Source organism: Astyanax mexicanus, chromosome 5, assembly GCF_023375975.1.
Source record: "Astyanax mexicanus isolate ESR-SI-001 chromosome 5, AstMex3_surface, whole genome shotgun sequence".
Taxonomy (NCBI): Eukaryota; Metazoa; Chordata; class Actinopteri; order Characiformes; family Acestrorhamphidae; genus Astyanax; species Astyanax mexicanus.
Window position 1 is genome coordinate 36,885,107 of NC_064412.1, and position 9,530 is coordinate 36,894,636.

The window sequence follows — 9,530 nt, forward strand, 5'->3', positions numbered from 1 at the left end:
TCATTGTACCATGGTGCGAGCTTTTTCTGTCTCTCTATTTTGTGTTTAAGGGGTGCTACAACATCTAAGGTAGAGCGAAAGGTATTTTCTAAACCTTCGGTTAGTTTGTCTAGTTCTACTGGGTCTATAGGAGAGTACATTAGAGTTGATAAGTCTGGAAGCTTATCTGTAAATTGTTGGGCTGTAAAAGGCGTAATTGAACGTTTTACAGAGTAGCTAGGGGATGTACGTATATTATGACTAAGATGTAATTTAAATGAAATAAGGTAATGATCTGAAATTGCGGAGGTTTGAGAACGAATATTCGGGTTATCTATGCTCACACCCAGGGTCAAAACTAAATCCAGAGTATGATTACAGTAATGAGTAGGTCCTGTTATATTTTGAATAATACCAACTGAGTCTAAAATCGATGTGAATGCCTTTTTTAATGGATCATCCAATTTTTCGAAATGAATGTTGAAGTCTCCAACTATAATCACTTTATCATTACTTACTGCTAAGTCTGTGACAAAATCACTAAATTCTTTTAAAAATTCTAAATAGGGCCCTGGTGGTCTGTAGATGTTAATTAAAGAAAATGCATTCTTTTTTGTAACTGGATTAATTATACTGGTGTAAAGAAGCTCAAAAGAAGTAAAATTTTCATAGTGTTTCTGATTGCTAACTAAGGTACTTTGGAAAAATATGCAGACCCCACCTCCTCTACCGGACAATCTCGGATTGTGTATATAATTATAGCCTGCAGGGGTGGCTTCATTTAATGCTACATATTCGTTTGGCCTAATCCAGGTTTCTGTCAGACACAGAACATCGAATTTCTGATCAGTTATCATTTCATTCACCAGAACTGCTTTTGAATTTAGAGATCTAATATTAAGTAAACCAATCTTTAGGCTTGAAATGTTAGTACTACAGTCTGGATATGATTGTTTAATATAAGTTAAGTTATTTAGATTTACTGTTTTAGTTTTTTGATGTTTTTGTTTGACTCGGGGGACAGACACAGTCTGAATACATTGGTATCTAGGTAACGTCTCTTTGCAGCTCGCAGACGGTCGGTTAAGCCTCTCTGTCTGCGGCCTGGTCCCGGCTCTGGATTGTCAGCAGCTTCTAATACTACTCTGCCGACTAACTAAAAGACTATGAGCTATGCTGCATGAAAGTAAGGCAGCACCCTCCCGCGTGGGGTGGACACCATCCCTACCTAAAAGACCAGGCTTGCCCTCAAAGTGTAGCCAGTTATCTATAAAGCCCACATGATTTTCTGCACACCACTTGGACATCCAGCGGTTCAGCGAAGAAAGCCTGCTGTAAGCTTCATTCACAGGCTTCTGCCCAGCTACAGGCTTCTGCCCATTCACAGGCTTCTGCCCATTCACAGGCTTCTGCCCAGCTACAGGCTTCTGCCCATTCACAGGCTTCTGCCCAGCTACAGGCTTCTGCCCAGCTACAGGCTTCTGCCCATTCACAGGCTTCTGCCCAGGTACAGGCTTCTGCCCATTCACAGGCTTCTGCCCAGCTACAGGCTTCTGCACAGCTACAGGCTTCTGCCCATTCACAGGCTTCTGCCCAGGTACAGGCTTCTGTCCATTCACAGGCTTCTGCCCAGCTACAGGCTTCTGCCCAGCTACAGGCTTCTGCCCATTCACAGGCTTCTGCCAAGGTACAGGCTTCTGTCCATTCACAGGCTTCTGCCCAGCTACAGGCTTCTGCCCAGCTACAGGCTTCTGCCCATTCACAGGCTTCTGCCCAGCTACAGGCTTCTGCCCAGCTACAGGCTTCTGCCCATTCACAGGCTTCTGCCCAGCTACAGGCTTCTGCCCAGCTACAGGCTTCTGCACAGCTACAGGCTTCTGCCCGTTCACAGGCTTCTGCCCAGGTACAGGCTTCTGCCCATTCACAGGCTTCTGCTCAGCTACAGGCTTCTGCCGATTCACAGGCTTCTGCCCAGTCACAGGTATCTGCCCAGCTACAGGCTTCTGCCCATTCACAGGCTTCTGCCCAGCTACAGGCTTCTGCCCATTCACAGGCTTCTGCCCATTCACAGGCTTCTGCCCAGCTACAGGCTTCTGCACAGCTACAGGCTTCTGCCCGTTCACAGGCTTCTGCCCAGGTACAGGCTTCTGCCCATTCACAGGCTTCTGCTCAGCTACAGGCTTCTGCCGATTCACAGGCTTCTGCCCAGCTACAGTTTTCTGCCCAGCTACAGGCTTCTGCCCATTCACAGGCTTCTGCCCAGCTACAGGCTTCTGCCCAGCTACAGGCTTCTGCCCATTCACAGGCTTCTGCCCAGCTACAGGCTTTTGCCCATTCACAGGCTTCTGGCCAGGTACAGGCTTCTGCCCATTCACAGGCTTCTGCCCAGTCACAGGTATCTGCCCAGCTACAGGCTTCTGACCATTCACAGGCTTCTGCCCATTCACAGGCTTCTGCCCAGCTACAAGCTTCTGCCCATTCACAGGCTTCTGCCCAGCTACAGGCTTTTGCCCAGCAACAGGCTTTTGCCCATTCACCGAATTCTGCCCAGCTACAGGCTTCTGCCCAGATACAAGCTTCTGCCCATTCACAGGCTTCTGCCCAGCTACAGGCTTCTGCCCAGCTACAGGCTTCTGCCCATTCACAGGATTCTGTCCATTTACAGGCTTCTGCCCAGCTAGAGGCTTCTGCCCATTCACAGGCTTCTGCCCAGCTACAGGCTTCTGCCCAGCTACAGGCTTCTGCCCATTCACAGGCTTCTGCCCAGGTACAGGCTTCTGCCCATTCACAGGCTTCTGCCAAGCTACAGGCTTCTGCCCATTCACAGGCTTCTGCCCAGCTACAGGCTTCTGCCCATTCACAGGCTTCTGCCCATTCACAGGCTTCTGCCCAGCTACAGGCTTCTGCCCAGCTACAGGCTTCTGCCCATTCACAGGCTTCTGCCCATTCACAGGCTTCTGCCCAGCTACAGGCCTCTGCCCAGCTACAGGCTTCTGCCAATTCACAGGCTTCTGCCCAGCTACAGGCTTCTGCCCAGCTACAGGCTTCTGTCCATTTACAGGCTTCTGTCCATTTACAGGCTTCTGACCAGCTACAAGCTTCTGCCCAGCTACAGGCTTCTGCCCATTTACAGGCTTCTGCCCAGCTACAGGCTTCTGCCCATTCACAGGCATCTGCCCATTCACAGGCTTCTGCCCAGCTACAGGCTGCTGCACAGCTACAGGCTTCTGCCCATTCACAGGCTTCTGCCTAGGTACAGGCTTCTGTCCATTCACAGGCTTCTGTCCATTCACAGGCTTCTGTCCATTCACAGGCTTCTGCCCAGCTACAGTTTTCTGCCCAGGTACAGGCTTCTGTCCATTCACAGGCTTCTGCCCACCTACAGGCTTCTGCCCATTCACAGGCTTCTGCCCATTCACAGGCTTCTGCCCAACTACAGGCTTCTGCCCAGCTACAGGCTTCTGCCCAGCTACAGGCGTCTGCCCATTCACAGGCTTCTGCCCAGCTACAGGCTTCTGCCCAGCTACAGGCTTCTGCCAATTCACAGGCTTCTGCCCATTCACAGGCTTCTGCCCAGCTACAGGCTTTTGCCCATTCACAGGCTTCTGCCCAGCTACAGGCTTTTGCCCAGCAACAGGCTTTTGCCTATTCACCAGCTTCTGCCCAGCTACAGGCTTCTGCCCATTCACAGGCTTCTGCCCAGCTACAGGCTTTTGCCCATTCACAGGCTTCTGCCCAGCTACAGGCTTTTGCCCAGCAACAGGCTTTTGCCTATTCACCAGCTTCTGCCCAGCTACAGGCTTCTGCCCATTCACAGGCTTCTGCCCAGCTACAGGCTTTTGCCCATTCACAGGCTTCTGGCCAGGTACAGGCTTCTGCCCATTCACAGGCTTCTGCCCAGTCACAGGTATCTGCCCAGCTACAGGCTTCTGACCATTCACAGGCTTCTGCCTATTCACAGGCTTCTGCCCAGCTACAGGCTTTTGCCCAGCAACAGGCTTTTGCCCATTCACCGAATTCTGCCCAGCTACAGGCTTTTGCCCAGATACAGGCTTCTGCCCATTCACAGGCTTCTGCCCAGCTACAGGCTTCTGCCCAGCTACAGGCTTCTGCCCATTCACAGGCTTCTGTCCATTTACAGGCTTCTGCCCAGCTAGAGGCTTCTGCCCATTCACAGGCTTCTGCCCAGCTACAGGCTTCTGCCCAGCTACAGGCTTCTGCCCATTCACAGGCTTCTGCCCAGGTACAGGCTTCTGCCCATTCACAGGCTTCTGCCCAGCTACAGGCTTCTGCACAGCTACAGGCTTCTGCCCATTCACAGGCTTCTGCCCAGGTACAGGCTTCTGTCCATTCACAGGCTTCTGCCCAGCTACAGGCTTCTGCCCAGCTACAGGCTTCTGCCCAGCTACAGGCTTCTGCCAATTCACAGGCTTCTGCCAAGGTACAGGCTTCTGTCCATTCACAGGCTTCTGCCCAGGTACAGGCTTCTGCCCATTCACAGGCTTCTGCCCAGCTACAGGCTTCTGCACAGCTACAGGCTTCTGCCCATTCACAGGCTTCTGCCCAGGTACAGGCTTCTGTCCATTCACAGGCTTCTGCCCAGCTACAGGCTTCTGCACAGCTACAGGCTTCTGCCCATTCACAGGCTTCTGCCCAGGTACAGGCTCCTGCCCATTCACAGGCTTCTGCCCAGCTACAGTTTTCTGCCCAGCTACAGGCTTCTGCCCATTCACAGGCTTCTGCCCAGCTACAGGCTTCTGCCCAGCTACAGGCTTCTGCCCATTCACAGGCTTCTGCCCAGCTACAGGCTTTTGCCCATTCACAGGCTTCTGGCCAGGTACAGGCTTCTGCCCATTCACAGGCTTCTGCCCAGTCACAGGTATCTGCCCAGCTACAGGCTTCTGACCATTCACAGGCTTCTGCCCATTCACAGGCTTCTGCCCAGCTACAGGCTTTTGCCCAGCAACAGGCTTTTGCCCATTCACCGAATTCTGCCCAGCTACAGGCTTTTGCCCAGATACAGGCTTCTGCCCATTCACAGGCTTCTGCCCAGCTACAGGCTTCTGCCCAGCTACAGGCTTCTGCCCAGCTACAGGCTTCTGCCCATTCACAGGCTTCTGTCCATTTACAGGCTTCTGCCCAGCTAGAGGCTTCTGCCCATTCACAGGCTTCTGCCCAGCTACAGGCTTCTGCCCAGCTACAGGCTTCTGCCCATTCACAGGCTTCTGCCCAGGTACAGGCTTCTGCCCATTCACAGGCTTCTGCCCAGCTACAGGCTTCTGCACAGCTACAGGCTTCTGCCCATTCACAGGCTTCTGCCCAGGTACAGGCTTCTGTCCATTCACAGGCTTCTGCACAGCTACAGGCTTCTGCCCAGCTACAGGCTTCTGCCAATTCACAGGCTTCTGCCAAGGTACAGGCTTCTGTCCATTCACAGGCTTCTGCCCAGGTACAGGCTTCTGCCCATTCACAGGCTTCTGCCCAGCTACAGGCTTCTGCACAGCTACAGGCTTCTGCCCATTCACAGGCTTCTGCCCAGGTACAGGCTTCTGTCCATTCACAGGCTTCTGCCCAGCTACAGGCTTCTGCACAGCTACAGGCTTCTGCCCATTCACAGGCTTCTGCCCAGGTACAGGCTCCTGCCCATTCACAGGCTTCTGCCCAGCTACAGTTTTCTGCCCAGCTACAGGCTTCTGCCCATTCACAGGCTTCTGCCCAGCTACAGGCTTCTGCCCAGCTACAGGCTTCTGCCCATTCACAGGCTTCTGCCCAGCTACAGGCTTTTGCCCATTCACAGGCTTCTGGCCAGGTACAGGCTTCTGCCCATTCACAGGCTTCTGCCCAGTCACAGGTATCTGCCCAGCTACAGGCTTCTGACCATTCACAGGCTTCTGCCCATTCACAGGCTTCTGCCCAGCTACAGGCTTTTGCCCAGAAACAGGCTTTTGCCCATTCACCGAATTCTGCCCAGCTACAGGCTTCTGCCCAGCTACAGGCTTCTGCCCATTCACAGGCTTCTGCGCAGCTACAGGCTTCTGCCCAGCTACAGGCTTCTGCCCATTCACAGGCTTCTGTCCATTTACAGGCTTCTGCCCAGCTAGAGGCTTCTGCCCATTCACAGGCTTCTGCCCAGCTACAGGCTTCTGCCCATTCACAGGCTTCTGCCCAGCTACAGGCTTCTGCACAGCTACAGGCTTCTGCCCATTCACAGGCTTCTGCCCAGCTACAGGCTTCTGCCCAGCTACAGGCTTCTGCCAATTCACAGGCTTCTGCCAAGGTACAGGCTTCTGTCCATTCACAGGCTTCTGCCCAGCTACAGCCTTCTTCCCAGCTACAGGCTTCTGCCCATTCACAGGCTTCTGCCCAGCTACAGGCTTCTGCCCAGCTACAGGCTTCTGCCCATTCACAGGCTTCTGCCCATTCACAGGCTTCTGCCCAGCTACAGGCTTCTGCCCAGCTACAGGCTTCTGCCCATTCACAGGCTTCTGCCCAGGTACAGGCTTCTGCCCATTCACAGGCTTCTGCCCAGCTACAGGCTTCTGCACAGCTACAGGCTTCTGCCCATTCACAGGCTTCTGCCCAGGTACAGGCTTCTGCCCATTCACAGGCTTCTGCCCAGCTACAGGCTTCTGCACAGCTACAGGCTTCTGCCCATTCACAGGCTTCTGCCCAGCTACAGTTTTCTGCCCAGGTACAGGCTTCTGCCCAGGTACAGGCTTCTGCCCACCTACAGGCTTCTGCCCAGCTACAGGCTTCTGCCCATTCACAGGCTTCTGCCCAGCTACAGGCTTCTGCCCATTCACAGGCTTCTGCCCAGCTACAGGCTTCTGCCCAGCTACAGGCTTCTGCCCATTCACAGGCTTCTGCCCATTCACAGGTTTCTGCCCAGCTACAGGCTTCTGCCCATTCACAGGCTTCTGCCCAGCTACAGGCTTCTGCACAGCTACAGGCTTCTGCCCATTCACAGGCTTCTGTCCATTCACAGGCTTCTGCCCATTCACAGGCTTCTGCTCAGCTACAGGCTTCTGCCCATTCACAGGCTTCTGCCCAGCTACAGTTTTCTGTCCATTCACAGGCTTCTGCCCAGATACAGGCTTCTGCCCAGATACAGGCTTCTGCCCAGCTACAGGCTTCTGCCCATTCACAGCCTTCTGCCCATTCACAGGTTTCTGCCCAGCTACAGGCTTCTGCCCATTCACAGGCTTCTGCCCAGGTACAGGCTTCAGCACAGCTACAGGTTTCTGCCCATTCACAGGCTTCTGCTCAGCTACAGGCTTCTGCCCAGCTACAGGCTTCTGCCCATTCACAGGCTTCTGCCCATTCACAGGCTTCTGCCCAGGTACAGGCTTCTGTCCATTCACAGGCTTCTGCCCATTCACAGGCTTCTTCCCAGCTACAGGCTTCTGCCCATTCACAGGCTTCTTCCCAGCTACAGGCTTCTGCCCATTCACAGGCTTCTTCCCAGCTACAGGCTTCTGCCCATTCACAGGCTTCTTCCCAGCTACAGGCTTCTGCCCATTCACAGGCTTCTGCCCAGCTACAGGCTTCTGCCCAGCTACAGGCTTCTGCCCATTCACAGGCTTCTGCCCATTCACAGGCTTCTGCCCAGCTAGAGGCTTCTGCCCATTCACAGGCTTCTGCCCAGCTACAGGCTTCTGCCCAGCTACAGGCTTCTGCCCATTCACAGGCTTCTGCCCAGCTACAGGCTTCTGCCCATTCAAAGGCTTCTGCCCATTCACAGGCTTCTGCCCATTCACAGGCTTCTTTACAGCTACAGGCTTCTGCCCATTCACAGGCTTCTGCCCATTCACAGGCTTCTGCCCAGCTACAGGCTTCTGCCCATTCACAGGCTTCTGTCCATTTACAGGCTTCTGCCCAGCTAGAGGCTTCTGCCCATTCACAGGCTTCTGCCCAGCTACAGGCTTCTGCCCATTCACAGGCTTCTGCCCAGCTACAGTTTTCTGCCCAGGTACAGGCTTCTGTCCATTCACAGGCTTCTGCCCATTCACAGGCTTCTGGCCAGGTACAGGCTTCTGGCCAGGTACAGGCTTCTGCCCATTCACAGGCTTCTGCCCAGTCACAGGTATCTGCCCAGCTACAGGCTTCTGACCATTCACAGGCTTCTGCCCATTCACAGGCTTCTGCCCAGCTACAAGCTTCTGTCCATTCACAGGCTTCTGCCCATTCACAGGCTTCTGCCCATTCACAGGCTTCTGCCCAGCTACAGGCTTTTGCCCATTCACAGGCTTCTGCCCAGCTACAGGCTTTTGCCCAGCAACAGGCTTTTGCCCATTCACCGGCTTCTGCCCAGCTACAGGCTTCTGCCCAGCTACAGGCTTCTGCCAATTCACAGGCTTCTGCCCAGCTACAGGCTTCTGCCCAGCTACAGGCTTCTGTCCATTTACAGGCTTCTGTCCATTTACAGGCTTCTGACCAGCTACAAGCTTCTGCCCAGCTACAGGCTTCTGCCCAGCTACAGTTTTCTGCCCAGCTACAGGCTTCTGCACAGCTACAGGCTTCTGCCCATTCACAGGCTTCTGCCCAGCTACAGGCTTCTGCCCATTCACAGGCTTCTGTCCATTTACAGGCTTCTGCCCAGCTAGAGGCTTCTGCCCATTCACAGGCTTCTGCCCAGCTACAGGCTTCTGCCCAGCTACAGGCTTCTGCCCATTCACAGGCTTCTGCCCAGCTACAGGCTTCTGCCCAGCTACAGGCTTCTGCCCATTCACAGGCTTCTGCACAGCTACAGTTTTCTGCCCATGTACAGGCTTCTGTCCATTCACAGGCTTCTGCCCACCTACAGGCTTCTGCCCAGCTACAGGCTTCTGCCCATTCACAGGCTTCTGCCCAGCTACAGGCTTATGCCCATTCACAGGCTTCTGCCCAGCTACAGGCTTCTGCCCAGCTACAGGCTTCTGCCCATTCACAGGCTTCTGCCCAGCTACAGGCTTCTGCCCAGCTACAGGCTTCTGCCCATTCACAGGCTTCTGCCCAGCTACAGTTTTCTGCCCAGGTACAGGCTTCTGTCCATTCACAGGCTTCTGCCCACCTACAGGCTTCTGCCCAGCTACAGGCTTCTGCCCATTCACAGGCTTCTGCCCAGCTACAGGCTTCTGCCCATTCACAGGCTTCTGCCCATTCACAGGCTTCTGCCCAGCTACAGGCTTCTGCCCATTCACAGGCTTCTGCCCAGCTACAGGCTTCTGCCCAGCTACAGGCTTCTGCCCATTCACAGGCTTGTGCCCAGGTACAGGCTTCTGCCCATTCACAGGCTTCTGCCCAGCTACAGGCTTCTGCACAGCTACAGGCTTCTGCACAGCTACAGGCTTCTGCCCATTCACAGGCTTCTGCCCAGGTACAGGCTTCTGTCCATTCACAGGCTTCTGCCCAGCTACAGGCTTCTGCCCAGCTACAGGCTTCTGCCCATTCACAGGCTTCTGCCAAGGTACAGGCTTCTGTCCATTCACAGGCTTCTGCCCAGCTACAGGCTTCTGCCCAGCTACAGGCTTCTGCCCATTCACAGGCTTCTGCCCAGCTACAGGCTTCTGCCC